Here is a 21,560-nt window from a genome sequence, read left to right as displayed (position 1 = left end):
AGTTTTTTTGGTGGGGATATTTTGATCAATGATTTTCCACCTAAATGATTACATGCTGATGTCAGCTTTATTAAACGTGGGTCTCAGCTGTTCTCAGAATAGAACAGTTAAGTATCAATAACAAATAAATGGCAGAAAACTGTCTCCAATCTTCAATAATAACGCTACAGACAAATCAGTAAAAGGCATGGTTCGTGACATTGGCATATTTTTTCCTTACGTGTTTTTCAACTGTATTAATAGCAACATATATTTAGATTAAAATGATAAATCAAATGATTATTTTAAATAAAGAAGAAAAAAAGCACACTAAAGATGTATGCATTAGGCACTTTTCAACCACATTATTTTCTGCCACAGTGGCATATTTACAAACTTAATATTAATGCATATTCTGTAAAAAATCAAGTTATATTAAAAAAAAAATAAATAATAAAAAAATTATGCAATAACATTATAACAAATAAATTTAACAAACACGTGTTTGATTTTTTACATCAATTTTAACACAATTTTTTGGTCATATCTCTGCACCTAACCAGATTTCCTGGACAACTAACCACCTAACCAAAGTTCCTGGACAACTAATCAGTAATTACCAATTTCTCCACAAGTGACCGACTACTAACACAATAAGAAATCAGTGGTGACAGACAAATGACTCCATGTCACGGAGAAATTTCTCCTTCCTTGAGGATCAAACCAGGGCATCCCTGGAGCACAAATTATGCTCTCCCTATTGAGCTAAGCAGGCACCAACAAATCTATGACTGTGCGAACTTTTGTTCTTGATTATTAGTTAGACAAGCATTTCATACTTCAATGTTTCTCTGACCTCATGACAGTCTCTACATGCCATAGGAACTGACCCTAAAAAGATTTGCTGATCTTAGTCTGCACTGGTTGCATGCGTAGATTCTTAACGGGCCAGCAGGCTAAAGCTTGAATCACTTTATTTTTCTAATAAAAAAGATGTAGGAAAATAATATAACATCAACTTACCTGGTGCAACATACATTTGCTGTACAGCTTCAAAGTCCATACTATCAGTGACCTGATTGATCTGGAAAAAGTAGGTCAAGGTCGCATGACCTTGGTCACCCAGGAGAATGTTGTCAGGTTTAAGTTCTCTGAAAGAAAAAAGTGATTATCTTTACCCATACATTCATATTCAAATATGCCAGTTTGCAAATAAGTTACATTATTATATCACTAGTTATATGACTAAGGATATATGGTTGTTAGTCTCTATAACAAAAGCTAATAGCAGTAGACAAGGGTAATAAATATAGCAAACATCCAATTGTCAAAAGTCTCAATAAGGTCATTAAATACTGAGCCAATGCCTCCTTCATATTAAACAAATTCATAATTTTGTAGCAGCCATCCCATGCTTGGTGACCATGGCTAATCATTAGATGACGTAAAGGGAATGTTTATTGTGAGTATCGACTATGCAGCCATGTTACCAATGTATACAATGTAGATAATAAAAAATATAAGTTTCAAACTGAAATATACAGTAGAACAATGATCAACACACACAAAAATTTCACGAAAAAATGGTGGCTGTGAAAGAACTTGTTATAGTACTACAAGTGACTACAGAGATCAAAAGATATGTTTAATCCTTAAATACTTGCTTTTTTAAAGTCATCAATAATGTGCTTATAAAGTAAGTAGCTTTCATTCGGGAAATAATAGGAAAACGAATTCTTTATGAAAATTTAACACACCCTCATGGCTAAATTAAGGTAAATATCTTTTTAATCACATGATTTTTTACTTACCTTACGAAATTAATGCCTAAAGAATGTAATGTGGATAATGCTACAATAATTTCAGCGCCCAACGTCTGATGAATGATTCCGGTATCTTGACCTGGTCCGGACTCTGTGCCGACAAAACCAGTTGCTCAAACATATGCGATATTGTCCTGTGCGTGATTTGGAAGGCGACTTAGATTCATTAGTCACTAGAAGCTACCTACTTAATTCCATAGAATTTATTCTAGATAATGACATTTTTACTCCTACTCCTTACCTATTTTCTGTCCCCTCCTCTTGACTTTGAGTCTGAACAATTCCTTGACCTTTGAAACCTGATTGTGACTATCGTTATCAAACTTGTTTTCTTCAGTTTTAGATGGGTTAAGAATATCACTGATTATTAAATCACCAATGTTGTTTGAGTTTACATTAATTTCACTAGATGTAGGTCGACTAAGGTCAAAATCACGCGACCTTGAATCAGACTGACTATCTGATGTGTCACCATGGTGACCAAGATCGTATATACTAGGTTCTTCAGTTGGGCTGTCTATAGTGTCTACAGTAATTGAGCTAGTGTTGGTTGTTAATGGTGAACTAATCTGGTCTGCAGTGTCTTTATCTACCTTTGCTGAAACTTCGCTATCTATCTGAGACAAAGTTCTTTCCACTGTTCTTAATAACTGTTTTGAACTTTTAATAATTATCATTAGACACATCTCCTGAAAATGATCACTGTCTTATATCTGATGATCTGTTTTATCATTTTCTTTGATGGTTTTGACTAGAACATGTTCCATCAGTTTGGCCAGAGATCCGAGGATTTTCTTCATTCATATTCTCATTGTTTAATCATTTAATCCTTTGTCACAACTGAAGACTTCAGTATCACAGTTAAGCTCATTTTACTTCATGTATCACCTCTATTTGATCAGACACGTTACTATCTACCCGACTAAACCCTTCAGTACTACTAAAATCAAAAACTATTTATACTGAAGTCCTCTAATGCAGGTTTGTTCTCTATTCTTTTGTAAACAAATCCTGAAATTGTCCACCTGAGAATTCTGTCTCTCGAAAGGGTGTGGCTAAAAATTTGGCCCCTTCCCCTTCATCATCAGCATTCTCCTCGGATGAAAAAAACTTGTAAATTCTATTATAATCTGTTCTTCTCTCTGAGACTTTGTTATCATTCCCTTCGTCATGGTTTTCATCCTCATCTTTTTTCAATTGCTACCTTCACATCAAGTAATATCGTCTTTGTGCTCTTGTGTATCCAACTGAAAATCACCTACACTTAATTCCTGCACATTAGTTTGTTCAGGTTTACCTAGGAAAATATCATTTGTTCCTTTAGTGAAAGTAACTTTATCACCTAATTCACTTTGCCTTTTTACCGTCGCCTTTCCCCGATTCCTTTGAACTTTCTGCTTCCTGGTCCTTTATAAATGATTTTCTCTTGATTATCAATCCGTATGAATCTTAAACCCCTGTATAAACATTTTGAAAAAAGTCCTGGTTAGGATACCCATCCTCCCCACCAGGGCCTCCTTCACGCGCCTGCTCCTGAGCATATCTCAGTAGGCCCCGACATAGTTCCAGAGTTTCCCGCACTCGCATACTGCAGCAGAAGTATATTGTACTGGATGTCTCGTAAAATTTGTGTAACTGTACCATATAAGGACAGGATGATGGTAGGATATTTCTTAGTTTTCTGTTCCCTGTTGTCGACTTGTAAACTCTCTGAAAAAAGACAAAATATTTAAGTAAAGGAGGGCAACTTCTTTTTTAAAACACCAATCTAATAAAAAAAACATTGGGCAGCCATATTTAAAAACGCAAGACATGAGAAAAGATGAATTAATTTCAAAGTTAAGAAAATATATGCAAGAAGAAATTTCAATGACTTTAAAATTAAGAGTTCAGAAATATTCATTAAGCACAAACTCTGTATGTTTTTTATTGGAGTTAAACAGTGATGGCTTTCAAATTTTCATGTTTTTTTTCCCCTTCTTTGCAAAGTGTACTATAGCAGATAGAGTAGTCATAACAATCCAATGGAAATACTGTTTCAAAAAACTCCAAAGATCACAAAGTCAATGTCCTGCAACTTCAATTAATATTAATTGCAATTTAAAAAAAAATGTAAAAAAAAAACCATAAAATTTGAAAAAACAAAAAATAAAATCTTATATAGATCAGTGGTTATGCACATAAATTGAAAAAAAAAACTGCAACGGATTATATAGAAATACACTAGGAATTAAACTTAATTTTTTCCCCCCATTTCCTGAAAAAGTAATAAAAACTTTACATGTCCTGATAAATTTACCTTTATAATGTAAGTCTCATCTGTGTCCCTGTCCAACACTAATATAACTTTAATCTATAGTACCTAAACACTTGAACTTCTTCAAATCACTTGCCGGACTCCTCAAAAAGGTCAACGCTGGGGTCAACTTCTGTAGATGGACTTAAAGTACTATCCATCTGTAAATAAGGGGAGACAAATTATGAGAATATAATATTGTAGTATTTGTACAGTTATGATTTTTTTAAAAACGAAACCTAAAAAACACAATATGAAATGTAAATTTGGTCAGTTTTGTTATTTGTGGCAGGCACAGTGTATAATTATCAGTATTTAAACTGAGATATGGAATCGGTAAATCGGTCAAGATTATATTTAGTAATGTCCATTTATCTTCTGATGTAAATTTTGAAAGGTTGTTACGTTTTTTTTTTTATGAAAACTCAATATATTATGTTTTATGACACCTAAATATATTATGTTTTTATGACATCTAAATGTATAATGTTTTATGACATCTCAATATATTATAAAACATCTTACTCATTATTTGTTTTATGACATCTGAATATATTACATTTTATGACATCTAAATACATTATGTTTTCTGACATAAATACATTATGTTTTATATTGAACATCTTAATACATACGGTTTCGTGACATATAAATTAAGAAAGCACATACTGCCCATCTTTGTTCATCGGAGGCCTCCTTTGCCAAGTGTCTGTTGTAAAGGTCCTCAGCTTTCATCAGATATTGTGCCGTCTTTCTCCGTACAGCATCTCTACGCCCCTTGTTTGTATCACCTAGATCAATACATGACAATGATAAGTCAGCAATCTCCTGCATTAGACCCCTCTGTTTGAGAAGTAAAACTTGTATGTAATAAAATTAAGAAAACAGAATGAACCTTATATATACTCCTAGTTTAGACTCCAAAGATAGCCAATAAGCCAGTGGCTACATAAATAATAATAAATCTGGGTTTCACAATGCCAAAGGAATGATGCAAACAAAGTATTTGTTATCTATTATGTTAAAAGCTGCTATTCCACTCACAGGTGGTTTGACCCTTTTTTTCTAAGTATGTCATCAAAAGATAAAATTTCACAAGTCTAAATTAGATCTTAAATGTATCTTTTTTTTTTGCTCCCAGAAATTCCAGCTATTTAAAAGATTTGAACACTTTTACCTTGTTATAATAATGTTGCAAAGGTAAAATTCTACAGCTATAAGGCGGGTCAGAGTTTGAAAGTTTGAATTATTTCAGGGTGATTTTCCTTAGAAACATCCAATTAAACACATGTAGTAGTATCATAGGCAATCAAAGCATGTACCAATTTACAATGTACCTTGAACACCTTGTAGAAGTATACCAACACAACTCTTGTAGGTAGCAAATGCTTGCTCGTAGTCGCCGTTAGCCTCGTACTCCTTCGCCTTACAGATCTGACTAGCTGCTAGATATATATAATCCTCTTTACTACCAAGATCCATCGTTGAAACGCTCTCCTTTGTAACTGATCTCTGCCGCAGTGGTGACAGACTTTTTATAGTTGAACGATTCTAAAAATAAAAGCCACTTAATATTTACATCAAAATTGCTAACAGGTTAAGGTAAAAAAAAAACAAACAAAAAACTTTTAGTCTGCCATAATTGTTTTTAAATTAAATTGTATTCTTCTTCGCAAAATAATTAGTAATCCACATGACTCAAAAGAAAATTCTATAAATTTCCTTCAAAATGTATCATTTAGGCTCAATTGATAAAAAGAGTGAGATAGATTTTTTATATTTTAGGAGAGGGTATACAATAATGTTGGAAAAACTTTTGGCCCAATCCTTTTGTACATTGTGTAATTATGTTGATGTATAAGAATTGATGCATATTCATATATACAATACAATATTATTACACTAAACTTTATTTAAGGCAGTTTTTATTATTTATCCTTACCATTTTTTTTTAACATATATATTAATTTTGGTCAATGACAATGATGATAGTCAATCTTTTGAAATATAGAAGTATTCAGCTTTACTTGATAACAAAATATTGAGCATCATGTCACTTTAAATTAGCAAGAATCAGTTTTACATGTCTTGACAATTATCATGAAAAACAAACTGTGAGATACTTTCTACTTGTGAACTACAGTGACTCATACTTGTTTATTATATTTCAAATGGAAAATTGTAAAATATTTACGTGAAAATCATGAATACAACTTTTGAGCTTGTTGTCCCACTCACCTTAAATCTTGGTGACGACAAATTACTTGACGAAGAATCCAGACTTGTTGAACTACCCGAATTAATGCCAGAGGTCAAGTGAGAAATGTCAAGGTCACCTTTACCCACCATGACCTTTGAACTGCCACTGTCGGTACTCTGGGTCAAGGGGTCAAACTCACTGATATCTAAATTGTCTGTGGAATTGGTTACAGAACTGGACTGTGCCATCGTGTCCGAGACAGAATCTGTAAGGTTGCCTTCACCTCCAGCCATCTGAATAATAACACAAAATGTTCCTGTCTTATAAAGGCACTTAAAGGAACAAAAATAACCGGCCAAACAAGCAAAAACCTTTTTGTTTTATTCACTTAATATAACAAATAAAACACATTAATATCTCATCATAGGTTTTTTTATTTCAGCTTCAATTTCAAATTAAATCCATAATTCAGCTTGAAGCAGCTAGACTGTATAAACACATAGTAATATGATAACCTTTAAATTGCCTTTCAAAGGAAATAAAAAAGAAATAAAAAAAGAGTCTAGACTACAAACACTTTATATTGAACTGCAAAACTAGCATTCATTCAATATGATAACATGTTATATCTAGAAATTTTGTTAGCATCTAAACATCATTGCTATTAACACATACAGTTTTATAACACTGTACGTCACAAGTTTTCTTTCATCTCCAAGAATCATTCTAACACTAAATACCTAAGTACTTATTTAAATGTTACTATTTTTAGAATAAACTTAGAAGTTTGCCAAAATATATAAATAACACAGCGATAAAATATGCAATTTCACTTTTATTAAATTTTAATCATCCTCAAAACTTTGAGAACAGCAGCCCAGTGGTATGACACACCCATCAGAATCTTGATAGTTCTTTTTCATGGAATACAACTATCCATTTATGTTCAGCAAATCTAAAACAATCACAGTTTGTGTGGGCTTTTTCATGCCAATTTCAACACATATTTGCCACACATATCAGCATGTGGTCCACTTAACCTGCTTTCCTAGATAATAAACCAGTATTAACCAATGTCTTCCCATGTGTCTGACTATTAAGGCCACATTAAATCATAATCAAAGGCAAGAAACATAATGAACTCCATGTCTGAGATCAATTGTCAAGGGAAAAATTTCACCTCACCTCAGCAATGCCTTGATAACAAATCAAATGCACTCCCTATAGAGCTATACACCAAGGAATTAAAAAACAGCACCATTTTTTTTAAACTTAACATAACTAAAGAATGCAATCAAGGGGAAGAAATCTTTATCATTTTCATCAATTAACTGAGAATATTTCAATTTAATTTTTTTTGTTGGGTTATACATTGAAGCAACAAAAAAGGGGTCATATGGCTACTTTCCTGCTTAACTGGAGAAAGACCTCAGGTGCCCTTCTGAGCCTAATTTCAGACACAAACGGGCACCTGAGAAGAATCACTGACATTCTGTAAGCTAGCTTGATAGCTTCCTCACATGAGATCCTAAGTCTTTTGCGGGGTTCATAACAAGATATTTTTACCTGTAATCCCGTATCATCACCAACATCCTCAATCTCTTTAGACACAGGTAGTGTAGGACCATCTGTTTCTAACTCTGTAAATTATTTATATTAAATTAATTTCTAATCTTTTTTCCTCAGCAAATTTTAGTTCCATTCCCTCTTCCATTTTCAACTTCTTTCAGATCTTTTTTTATACATTTTTATATATTTTTTAACTAGGACAGGCTTGTAAAACACCATATATGTAATATTAACAACAAAGATTACTTACCCAAATTAAAATATATGCACAGTCAAACAGCAAAAAGATCTCTTTCATTCTTTTTAAATCCAGTATTACAATAGAAATACATTTTTTAAGATAACTTGAGATACCATTTTAGTAACACAAACTTTATTTAAGGTTTAAAAATTAGTTTTTTTTTTTTTAAAAAACTGAATAAAAAAGGTTTAGTTTTGTCAACAGATTTTTTTCAACTGTAGTAAATTTTTTTTTTACCATTACAGGTATTCACTGCCTCCATTATCCAACTTTTACTAGTCCGTAATGTCCCCTGTCCACTTTTATCTTTCTCTGTCAGTGGGTCAAAGAATGCTAAATCTGATTCAGGGAGGGGTGTTCCTAGCGTGGAATCAACATCAGTATCTTCATCGTAAGAGTTAAGGCTGATATTGTCTGGTACTTGAGGGAAATTCCACACACCTTCCAGTATAGGTTCTGTCTTACCACTGTGTAATATAGAGAAGTGAAAGAAATTGTCACAAAAACTAGGATTTCTGCAAATATAATATTATCATGAAAAAAGCTACAAGTCTGCTAAACAAGAGGGCCATGATGGCCCTGAGGTCGCTCATCTGTATATAGGCCCGGAGCGGGGCAAGTTTAAACCCCAGGGCTTTTATTTGAACAAACTTGGAAGACACTCACTAGAAGATGTTTCACAATGTTAAGTTTTTACTATTTTACTACACACATGTAATGAAAAACAATGATGTCACCTCTTCCCCCCCTCCCGGCAGGGCCAATTTTCACCCAGACAAACTTGGTAGACATCCATAAGAAGATATTTCATGCTAAACATCTAAGCTCTAGCTCATTGGGTTTTTTAAAAGAAGATTTTTAAGTTTTTACTACACACATATAGTTAAAAACAATGACACCCCTGCGGCGGGGCCAGTTTTGACACCAGGGCTTTTATTTAAACAAACTTTGTAGACACTTACTAGAAAATGTTTAATGCTTAATATCTAAACGCTAGCTATTTGGGTTTCTTCAAAGAAGATTATTTAGGCCATCTTTAAAAAAATGTTTGTTTGCAGTAACGCGACCGACTCACAAAATTTGCCCCTACTCAAAATTTTTTTTCATGGTCTGGATAAAAAACTTTTTTTCTTTTGAATCAGAAAATTATGCCTTGTGCTTTGTTTTCGTTCTGTTAAAGGTTAATAGAAGAAATAAAATGTAGGTCTTAAATTAAAATTCAGTTATCAATTTATTAATTGTTATCAGATTATCAAAGCATATATTATTTATTAATTGTTATCAGATTATCAAAGCATATATTGTCCAGCATTTTGAAATTCCATGTTTTTTTGGGAGTACAGTTCAATAAAAAAAAAAAATCGACCTACCTACCCACCTTGAAAATTCTGGGTCGGGTTACTGCAAACAAACATTTTTTTAAGGATGGCCTTAAGTTTTTGCTATACACATATATAGAGAAAATCAATGACCCCCGGGGCTGGGCCAATTTTGACCCCAGGGCTTTTATTTGAGCAAACTTAGTAGAGACCCATTAGAAGATGTTTCATGCTGAATATCTTAGCTCCAGCTCTTTGAGTTCTTTAAAAGAAGATTTTTTAAGTTTTTACTATATGCATATAGGGAAAATCAATGACCCCCTGGGGCGGGGCCAATTTTGACCCCAGGGGTTTTATTTGAACAAACTTGGTAGACACTCCTTAGAAGATGTTTCATGCTAAATATCTTAGCTCTAGCTCTTTTGGTTCTTTAAAAGAAGATTTTTTAAGTTTTTACTATATGCATATAGGGAAAATCAATGACCCCCTGGGGCCGGGCCAATTTTGACCCCAGGGATTTTATTTGAACAAACTTGGTAGACACTCACTAGAAGATGTTTCATGCCAAATATCTAAGCTCTAGCTCTTAGGGTTTTTTAAAAGAAGATATTTAAAGTTTTTTCTTTCGGTTGCCATGGCAACCAGAGTTCTGCATGGAATTAAATTCTTTGAACAATTTTTAAAGGTGACCACCAAAAGAACATTCCTGTGAAGTTTGGATTAAATTGGCTTAGTGGTTTATGAGGAGATGTCATTTAAAGTAAAAGTTTACGGACAGACGGACGACGGACGAAAAGCGATCACAAAAGCTCACCCTGTCACTTTGTGACAGGTGAGCTAAAAAAGGATCAAATTATTGGTTGAAATCTGCAGGAATTAGGTATAACAACACCTAAAATATCTTAATCATTTGTCAGTTAATAAAATAATAAAATACTTAATGAGAAACAGTTATCAAGTATGACAGATAGGGACGGATGGACAAAAAGACAATGTAAATCTTCTTTTATATCAGACACAAGTAGGCACTTTTTATGGCGAGTAAGTTACCTTAACCACAAGTGGAATCTGTGCCCAGTATGTTAGATACTCACAGAGAACAAGTCTTTGTGTGTCAAGTTGTAATCTATTCCCTTCAACAGTTTTGGAGATATCAACTTGCACACCAAAACTTAACCAGAGTGTGATGTCTAAAATAGCTCTCCCTTTTCTTTGAATAGTTAAGCTAAAAACTGCCCAGTAGATAAGTAGTCTACCCCACCTTTTTATCAATGAACATAAGCAATATATTATGCAGAATATTTATAGACATGTCTGCGGAAAACCAAATTATTGTTTTTATGAACAATATAATAAAACTGAAAACATAAATGGCAAAATGTCAAGTTATTTTGATTATTTCCAGCACACTTAACCAGTTTCTTTAATGGGCATAATTTATCTTACCATCACAGTGGCCCAGTCAATGTCCGAATTTTATAGCTTACTATTTCAATAAATATCAAGTCAATTGATATTCAGCAGAAGATCTAATGTATCTTATATATTTATAAAATTAATCTTACTTTTTCTGGTTATTATCATTATTATCTGTTGACGGAACCGGCACGCTGGAACTGGTTTCCGCAGGGTCTTTGGCTTTTACAATGACATCAGACTTGACAGGTTCTGGCTTTATCACAGGGTCTGGACCTGCACCCAGTATGTCCAGCCTAGATGGCTTCAACACTTTTCCTGATGTACCCTCAACAACCCTGCCACCCTGGAATGTAATGTACCTTCTCAGAATCAAAATATAATAACAGGTCATTAAAATATGGCCTAAAAAAATCTGATGCCATTATGGTGCTTTTACATAACATAAACCCAAAATGACCATGAAAGGCACATGGTTCAAGCAAGCTAGAAGTGGGCTTTCTTTGATGGAAAAATTCACACATACAGTCAAACTTGTGCTAACCTTGGAAATGAATATCATTCTTTGAAAAAATGGCATATCTCGGCATAGAAGCCTTCTGTATATCAAGACCTTATTTTGTCTGTCCAAAGGGTGGACTTTGTTCACAGGTTCAACTGTGTCAGGATTCTATTTCACAATAGTAAACAGAAATGGATAAAAAAAAAGAAGAGCTACCGAAACTTTTTTAACTCGGTCACCTAATGATATATGATACTCACAAAACATGAAAAGTTTCTTGCAATAAAATAATTGAAATAATGTTAGCAAAACATTTTTTTGCAAGTAACATGAAGAAAACTATATTTTCCAGAATTTCTTCTCCTACTTTTCTCTATATACAACAAAATCTGCACCTGCTCTTATTCTGTAACCATGGCAAAAAGGCTATCAATAGAAAAGTAGGGGCAAAAAAAAAAAACCCTATAATATTCGTATTTTCATTGCACTTGAAGGATCGTCTTTTCCCAGATTTTGAGCTCAGACTTAAAAATTTTTTTAAAAAAATAAATGAGAACATCAAACCTCTAAGAACTTGATGAATATCTGAGATCGATATAAATAGGTCTGTCTACCAATGAAATTGAGTAATTCCAGAGCACTTGAACATCTCTCTTCAATCACCTGTTCATCAAAACGTCCTGTCAAACAAAATTAATCATGTCAATAAAATCTATATTGTATCCATATTGCCTCATTTTGTTGTTAAGTCTTTAGCATAATTTATGCTATACCTATTAAGGATATTTCATCTGGCCAATCAACAAGCTTCTAAACAGTCATGTGATCAGACAATTAAGCTGTGAATTGATCTTCACTCTTCAGACACTATTCAACTAACTATACAATTCTTAATTCACTATGAATTCTTCTTCTTTTTTTTTGTTAATATTAATTAAGAAAAAAATAAAATACATATTTCATAAGATACTATGTGGTTTTGGAAGATATAATTATGGCTTAAAGTAAATGTAAAAAACATTGGACACATTGCCATCACAAAAGTTTGCCTCTAAGCACTGTGCTCAAGTGGGCTAGAAATGTATTTTAACCTGTTCAATAAACATGCAATAGCGGCATGTAACAATTTATTGTGTACAAAATTATTTGTTATTCAAAATATCTCTCAAATATTAATGCTATAACAAAATCAAATGAAAATTTAAAGACATTAAAAATAAACTTACCAAAAAGTTTTGGTTTTGCAAAGGTAGGAAACTCTTCCCTCCTGTGAAGTGATTTATGTAGATTGAACATTGCTTTGAAAAGATGTTTAAAGTCATTGTACCTTTTCCATACCACAATCTGTACAATAAAAAAACATATATCATTGTTGAGGCCAGAGATGACATATTGCTGTAGACAGAGCCAGTAGAACTGATAGCCGTCCGGTGAGCTCAATATGTAGAGCATTGTACTGTGAATTGGGCAACCTGTTTTTCTTTTTCTGCAGTATGAATACATAGTGTCGTTAAAAAATTAACTAAGGACCATCTTAGCTTGATTTGTACTATTGAATGAAGCTTCCCGTGCATAATCCGTGTATTATCTTTTTAAAGTTGAAAATCATTATTTGTGCCCTTAAACTAAACATGATTTGGGGTTTTTGAAAACTTGGAAATTTTTTTTTCAATTTCAACCCTTTTAAAATTTTTATCCTGGAAAAAATTGGGAGAGGGAAAAAATGATCTAAATTTTGCCCCCAAAAGGTATTTTATCCCCCCAAATTAGTGGAGTCTTTTTTAAAAAAAAAAAACTTTGCCAAAACCCAAAAACCATAAATGCAGGGATTATCTGTTTTAAAATAAAACTGTTAAGGGTTTTGGGCCCTGGTTAAATGAAAAGAATTTCCCTTTTTCAAATATTTTTTCCCCTTTTAAACCCAAAAAAAAAAGGGCCCAAAAAATTTTGTTAAAAAAAGAAAAAAAAAAAAACAACAAAACCAACCTCTGTAAGACTTTCAGGTGCATTTACTGGAAAAACCTGTAAAAAAGAAATAAAACTATTATTACATTGTTATCATGATTTAACACCAACAAACAGACAGCAACATTTAAATGTATATTACATGTAAATCCTAGTGATGCAGATGCCTCAACAAAATTCAGCTTCAATTCAAGAAAATATTATAATTAATTTAGCATTTGAGCTGCATCATGACAAAACCAATATAATGGGTTTGCGACCAGCATGGATCCAGACAGTCTGATCAGGATCCATGCTGTTTGCTTACCAACTCTATTACAAGTAGAGAAACTGATAGCGAACAGCATGGATCCTTATCAGACTGCGCGGATGCGCAGGCTGGTCTGGATCCATGCTGGTCGCAAACCCATTATGTTGGTTTTGTCATGACACGGCTCATTTAATGTTACATGAATGACCTAAATAATAGAATATTGTGTTCCCAATTTTACAAAATCTAAATTTTCAGGGTTTTTTTTATGACAATATGACAATTTCTTTTTTAAATTTAATGTAATGATATTTGAATATTCAACCATGTCTGATATAATTTAAGAAGGTAATGATCAGGGATTTTGATACTACATATATACAATGTACATTATAAAGTTTACACTTAATCAAGGTTACATGTAATATAAAATAATAAATTATACAAGAAATCTATTTTGAAAAGTCATTATCTATGAACACTGAAATTGATTTTGAGGAATTCAAGTACATATACTTGAAATAATAAGGCTTTGTGACTGTGTGAATTCTTTGTAAATAAAAATATTTCTTGACAATAACCAAGTAAGGGCAAGATTTCAAAAAAAATCATGGTATCCTGATTTTCACTTGAAGCGTCAAGTTGAAAGTATCCAATAATTTATCTCTGATTATGCAGAAAAAAACTCCCTGTATTCCATTGAATTTTTATTGAGCTGGGACACAGAAAATGAATAGCATGTGACTTTGTTCACAATTTACATGTAACATATCACATTCCTTGCATAATTGGCTTAGCCATTAACATTTTAAGAGTCTGTATTATTTACATTATTGAAACCTAATGGTAAATGGGATTTTTTAAATTGATTTGATGATACATTTCTGTATGAATGAGAAAAGTTAATTAGAGTTAACAAGGCCTCTTCCCAATTGAAACTTACTTTAAAATCATGCATTTTCCCAAAAATCTGAACTGACCCCAGCTTTTTTACTTCCCAAATAAGCAATTTTAGCAATAACTTTAAGTGAGAAAAAAACACTTGGGTCAGGATTTAACAAGATTTGACAACCAAGTGTCTATGCTTTATACACATAGATTGGTTGATTTTTTCCTACAGCTGTATTTTAGCAGAATAAAGGCTGTTTCCTCTAGCCAAAAATAGGTACATTATTCCCTAAAAAGTCAGTATACATGTGTACAAATAAAAAAAATATTTTTATTGATCATGGTTATGATGATTTCTCTGTTCATCATGTCTTAAACAGGTATTTTACTGTGTATAGGTTTACATTTTATAAAATACTAAAAAGAAATGTTATTTCAAATTTACACCTGTTAAGCCCTTAGCCCCATGATTATATCAGGAAACAGGATACCCTTAAACTTTTGATTATGGGCTATATGGGTAAGTCCTCTCTTATTTATATCCAAATAAAAATTTATAAAATGTAATCTCTCCAATATGGTGGCTAATTTGTGCCATTCGTGTTTTTTTCGCTCTGTGACCCCACCAAGCAAAAAGTTGGGAATAAACAAGTTAAAATGTCAAGGGCGGGGAGCAAAGTTGCTTATTAGCTGGGGCGCAGGGCGAAGTTTAAAAAATAAAACTTTGCCCCCCGGGGATGAGGAGCGAAATTTAAGAAATAAAACGGCAGGGACGGAAAGCGAAAACACGATAATTAGCGGGGGCTAGGGTCAAAGTTTAATAAATACAAGAGCGATCAGTAATCACATGTGTCGCCTCATGATGGCCAATTTTATGTTGGGACAAGTTTTGTGACAGACGGACAGACAGACGGACAGTGCACAACTAGACCTGGTACTGATCATTCCTGTAAAGTTTGGATAAAATTGCACCAGTAGTTTATGAGGAGTAGTCCGGACAAGCTTTTGTGTATCTGGCAACACACAGAAAAAAACACCTTTTTATCAAAGGGCCATAACTCGGCCAACAAGAGCTGTCCGTAAGACAGCGCGCTCGACTTTTTTATTGCTTGCCAATAAAAAAAGTTTTTGCAGTAAAAGGCAATACAAGAATCTCTGTATTTTTAAAGTGAACAATGGCCATGAGCATTAAGATATTTAGTGAAGAATTATTTATATTATGACATAAATTTATGGTAAAGTGAACAAGTGGATAGGAATGAATTTTTTTTAGATTTTTTAAGTTTTTTAGTGCTTGCCTATAATACAAAACATTGACAGTTAAGGCCATAATTCAAATAAAATCTTTGACAGAATTACCTTCTCCTGGACATGTTTGGGAATCATGATTGTAAACAAGTATTCCAACTTTCAAATTAATATCTCAAACAGTTCAGTCAAAAAGTGGACTGGTACTAAAAACTTAACCAAGATTCTAAGTCGATAAAAGGCCTTAATTTTTAAAACAAATCCTTGACAGAGTTACCTTCTCTTGCGTACAGATGGGGGTAATGATGTGAAATAGCATTAAAAGTTTCAAAGCAATATCTCAAAGGGTTAAGGCAATAAGTGGATTTTACCCATATTCAATGTATTTTCTAAGTCAAAAAGGGGCATAATTCTGTCAAAAACCTTGACAGAGTTATGTCCTCTTGTCTGTTGATGAAGGTCGTGATGGTAAAACAAGTATGGTCAGTTTCAAAGCAATACCTCCAATGGTTTTGAAATAAAGTGAGGTGGTACAAAAAACTTAACCAAGCTCAATACACTTTCTAAGTCAAAAAAGGGCCATAATTCTGTCAAAAACCTTGACAGAGTTATGTACTCTTGTCTGTAGATGGAGGTTATGATGGTGAACAAGTATGGTAAGTTTCAAAGCCATACTTGTAATACTTCTGAAATAAAGTGGGGTGGTACGAAAAACTTAACCAAGGTGTGACGGCAACGCCGACGCTAACGCTAACGCCGACGCCGACGCCGGGGCGAGTAGGATAGCTCCCCTTTTCATAGAAAAGTCGAGCTAAAAATCATTCAACCGGAAAACGCGTGCAATATGTGCAAGGACTTGAGCTACAGATCAATCCTGTAAAGTTTCAGGGCTAGCACTGGCAAATTTTTTCTTTGAGCCAATTTTTCGCGGCGAAAATTGCCTGTCTATTTTATTTTCAAATCAGGCTATGGTACGGCGTGAGATATTTAGAAAAACATTAAGTAATTTTAGTATATCCAACTTTATTTTGGTAGCTACATTTTTATCAAATTAACAAATCTTACATATAAAATTTACAGTCAGTAATCATTTAAGTAAAAGGTCAGTAATTATAACATTTGCCAAAAGTTAGGCAGCAAGGTTCCCTTTAAAGCATGACAATAAGGTCAATCTTTTTTTTCAAGAATACTCAGTAAAGCTTCAAATGTCAAATAAATTCTTTCTCAAAATTTTATGTTTTTGGAGCCATAATTAGGTCAGATTTTATTGCCAATAATCCCCCCTCCCCCCAAAACACCAATTTCTTTGATCTGTTTATCAACAACAATAAAATTAACTGGTCAAGTCGCCAACTGTAGTACATAATTTGTCGCTATTTCATACACAACTGCTCATTTAATTAGCGATAATCTTGAGATGCCATTAGTTATTGTTTCATATTGAATATTTGAGATTTATAATGTGCTTATTTAACACATCTGACAGGTATTCACACCAATTAGATTCCAAAAGTCATACTTTTCATAAGTTTGAGCCAATGGTGATTTTCATGAGCCAATTTAATTATTTTGGAGCCAATTTGCTCATTGGCTCCTGCCAGCGCGAGCCCTGAGTTTCATTGAAATTGCATTAGTGGTATAAGAGAAGTAGTCCGGACAAACTTTAAAAATAAAAATTATTAAAGGGCCATAACTCTGACAAAAATCATTGAACCGGAAAATGCTGACAGTATGCACAACTAGACTTGGTACTGATCATTCCTGTAAAGTTTGGATGAAATTGCACCAGTAGTTTATGAGGAGTAGTCCGGACAAGTTTTGTGACGGACAGACAGACGACGGAGAAGTGATCCCTATATGTCGCCACTACTCCGTAGAGGCGACACAATAACTTTGCCCTGCGCCTTCTAGTGTGTTTTCGTCCCAAGGCCTCGCCAAGCGAAGTCAAGACATAGAAAGTTAAAAGGCAGAGACACAAGGCGAAAACACTCAATTAGGGAGGGCATTCATTAGTGAGTTTTCGCTCCAAGCCCCCGGCGTTTTATTTCATAAATCTCGCTCTGGGCCCCTGTGGGGCGAAGTTTTATTTATTTAACTTTGTCCTGCACCCCCACTAAATAGCAGCTTTGTGCTCAGCAATCCCAGTCATTTTAACTTGTTAATTCTCAACTTTTCACTTTGCAGGGTTGCAGGGCGAAACCACAAATGGCACAAATCAGCCACCATACTCCCAACATATTGATTTCTACCTAAAGCATACACAATTATCAAAGCAAAGGAATAAAACATTGTTTAGTATTAAGCTGGGCAAATTGTCACACGTCCCTATAGTGGTGCGAGTCGGGATGAATCGTCATTGGGGCGAATCACATTATCACTATAATACCATTATAAACACGACCTTGATATCATCTTCTCCAAATCCCTCCAGAGGCTTGCACATCGCGGAGAAGGCACACAGCAGGTCAATTCATCTTAAGTACCAGAGGTGATTGGTTGACCTGTCGTGCCTAACTCTGGAGGGTGGCGCTTACAAGAGCCGTTTTATGTCAACCGCCTGCTTGCTGCCGTCACGGAACTTGATGCTTTGCCAGGATTGTCTTTCCTCCATCGAACAAAGTACAGGATATAGGAAGATCGGTATGAAAATGACGTTCCCGATGCCACTTCTACTTCTAGAGTGGACCGGCATGAATGTTCAGATATCGGACATATGGAATTTCCGGCGCCGAGCAAAAATAAACTAAAAACACACACATTTGATATCATTTAACTTTATGCCTGCGTGAAGAGTTTCACAAATATAGAACTTAAATAACAATAACCACAGGGTCTTTTCTAGCTTTGAATGATTCTGTGAAACTTTTGACAGTTTTGACATTTCCCATATAATTTTGATTCGTGTTACAAGTATAGCCATCCGAAACACATCTAAACTGAAACAAGATCGTAATGTAAATATACCTTGGCTGTAACTTTATAAACTGTGAAACCTTTCGGGTGATTAGTTGGATCAGTAACTTCAAAATACCAAATTTTCTTCTGCAAAGAGGAGGAAGCAGCCATTTTGCTGCGTTTGATGTCTAGAAAATGAACTTTCGGATTAATCGAACTAATATTTGGAAACAGGACGTTTCGGCCCCAAACCAAATCGGCCCCAGTCGAAAAATCGGCCCCTGGACGTTTCGGCCCTTTTCCGCGAGACGTTTCGGCCCCACTATAGTATATTGCTTGATTGATTAACAACAATTAATTTAATAACAATTAAACAATTATGACACTTTAATTCTTTAAATAATTATTTATTATCTTTTGATCTCTTGAACCATTTAGATGTACGTTAATTTTTTTTAAGGTGTAACAAACAATAAAGGCAGGTTACTTAATTTATAAAACAAACCACTAAAACTTCTGGATTAAGAAAGGTAATTACAATTATTACTTAGGAAACATTATCTTTTGATCTTAATTAAACTATACGTAATTTTTTTCAAGGTGTAACTAATTAACTGTTTATAGCTTTATGCTAATTGGTGTTTATTGTAAACATGGACTCAATATGCAATTTTAATTTAAAGCATAACATTATTGTGACAATTAACTTTGAGTAACCTGTTTCTTTGTTGTTAATTTTAAAGATGGGACACAAAATTGTTAAATTATTTAATGCTAGTATAGTGCTTTTGCGATATATGTCAAAATTTTTAATGGCCATTGAAATCAGAAAGACCTTTAAATTAAATAAGAAGCATTGGGACTTTTTCAATATTTGTCATGTATAATCATATTTTTGTGACTAAAATTAATTATAAGATCTATATAAACAAAACTTATGGAGAAGTTTCTGTTTAAATTGGCTGTTGTCAAAAAATATTTTAATGGTCCAATAAACCACTGATTAGTAAACTGTTGATGCTTAATTGCAGTGTTTATACAACTGATTTAATAGTGGTGTCAAACTGTTAGTTGATTGTCTGTGTTTGTACAACTAATTAGGTGATGAGATAACACCACAATTACTAAATTTTGTAAAATGGCTTCTGTTAAATAAATTGATAAAGAAAATAATTAAAAAAATAAATATTTTATAAACATGTTTCGCATTTCATTGTTTAAGACTTACAAAAAAATCATTATATTGTCAATATATTTAATGTATTGATATTTTTTATTATAATTACCTCTAGTAGTGATTTCAATATTTAAACTGATTTTTATATTAACATGTCTTTGTTGTTCTTTCTATGTTATTCTATTTTTTTGAAAATGCTAAATTTAGACTGGAGATTCCAAAAGTCATACTTTTCATAAGTTTGAGCCAATGGTGATTTTCATGAGCCAATTTAATTATTTTGGAGCCAATTTGCTCATTGGCTCCTGCCAGCGCGAGCCCTGAGTTTCATTGAAATTGCATTAGTGGTATAAGAGAAGTAGTCCGGACAAACTTTAAAAATAAAAATTATTAAAGGGCCATAACTCTGACAAAAATCATTGAACCGGAAAATGCTGACAATATGCACAACTAGACTTGGTACTGATCATTCCTGTAAAGTTTGGATGAAATTGCACCAGTAGTTTATGAGGAGTAGTCCGGACAAGTTTTGTGACGGACAGACAGACGACGGAGAAGTGATCCCTATATGTCGCCACTACTCCGTAGAGGCGACACAATAACTTTGCCCTGCGCCTTCTAGTGTGTTTTCGTCCCAAGGCCTCGCCAAGCGAAGTCAAGACATAGAAAGTTAAAAGGCAGAGACACAAGGCGAAAACACTCAATTAGGGAGGGCATTCATTAGTGAGTTTTCGCTCCAAGCCCCCGGCGTTTTATTTCATAAATCTCGCTCTGGGCCCCTGTGGGGCGAAGTTTTATTTATTTAACTTTGTCCTGCACCCCCACTAAATAGCAGCTTTGTGCTCAGCAATCCCAGTCATTTTAACTTGTTAATTCTCAACTTTTCACTTTGCAGGGTTGCAGGGCGAAACCACAAATGGCACAAATCAGCCACCATACTCCCAACATATTGATTTCTACCTAAAGCATACACAATTATCAAAGCAAAGGAATAAAACATTGTTTAGTATTAAGCTGGGCAAATTGTCACACGTCCCTATAGTGGTGCGAGTCGGGATGAATCGTCATTGGGCGAATCACATTATCACTATAATACCATTATAAACACGACCTTGATATCATCTTCTCCAAATCCCTCCAGAGGCTTGCACATCGCGGAGAAGGCACACAGCAGGTCAATTCATCTTAAGTACCAGAGGTGATTGGTTGACCTGTCGTGCCTAACTCTGGAGGGTGGCGCTTACAAGAGCCGTTTTATGTCAACCGCCTGCTTGCTGCCGTCACGGAACTTGATGCTTTGCCAGGATTGTCTTTCCTCCATCGAACAAAGTACAGGATATAGGAAGATCGGTATGAAAATGACGTTCCCGATGCCACTTCTACTTCTAGAGTGGACCGGCATGAATGTTCAGATATCGGACATATGGAATTTCCGGCGCCGAGCAAAAATAAACTAAAAACACACACATTTGATATCATTTAACTTTATGCCTGCGTGAAGAGTTTCACAAATATAGAACTTAAATAACAATAACCACAGGGTCTTTTCTAGCTTTGAATGATTCTGTGAAACTTTTGACAGTTTTGACATTTCCCATATAATTTTGATTCGTGTTACAAGTATAGCCATCCGAAACACATCTAAACTGAAACAAGATCGTAATGTAAATATACCTTGGCTGTAACTTTATAAACTGTGAAACCTTTCGGGTGATTAGTTGGATCAGTAACTTCAAAATACCAAATTTTCTCCTGCAAAGAGGAGGAAGCAGCCATTTTGCTGCGTTTGATG

The 21,560-nt window shown here is 34.0% G+C and overlaps 1 pseudogene; it reads right to left on the bottom strand.

The window, feature by feature from the left end:
- Window positions 1-829: 829 nt before the first annotated feature.
- On the bottom strand, window positions 830-21,544 carry LOC132744381 (ribosomal protein S6 kinase delta-1-like; annotated as a pseudogene).
- Between the last annotated feature and the right edge of the window lie 16 nt (window positions 21,545-21,560).

The sequence above is a fragment of the Ruditapes philippinarum genome, unplaced genomic scaffold, assembly GCF_026571515.1.
Source record: "Ruditapes philippinarum isolate M1 unplaced genomic scaffold, ASM2657151v2 ctg13214_1_1_1_1, whole genome shotgun sequence".
NCBI classification, from domain to species: Eukaryota; Metazoa; Mollusca; class Bivalvia; order Venerida; family Veneridae; genus Ruditapes; species Ruditapes philippinarum.
This window is presented reverse-complemented; position numbering and strand designations above follow the sequence as displayed.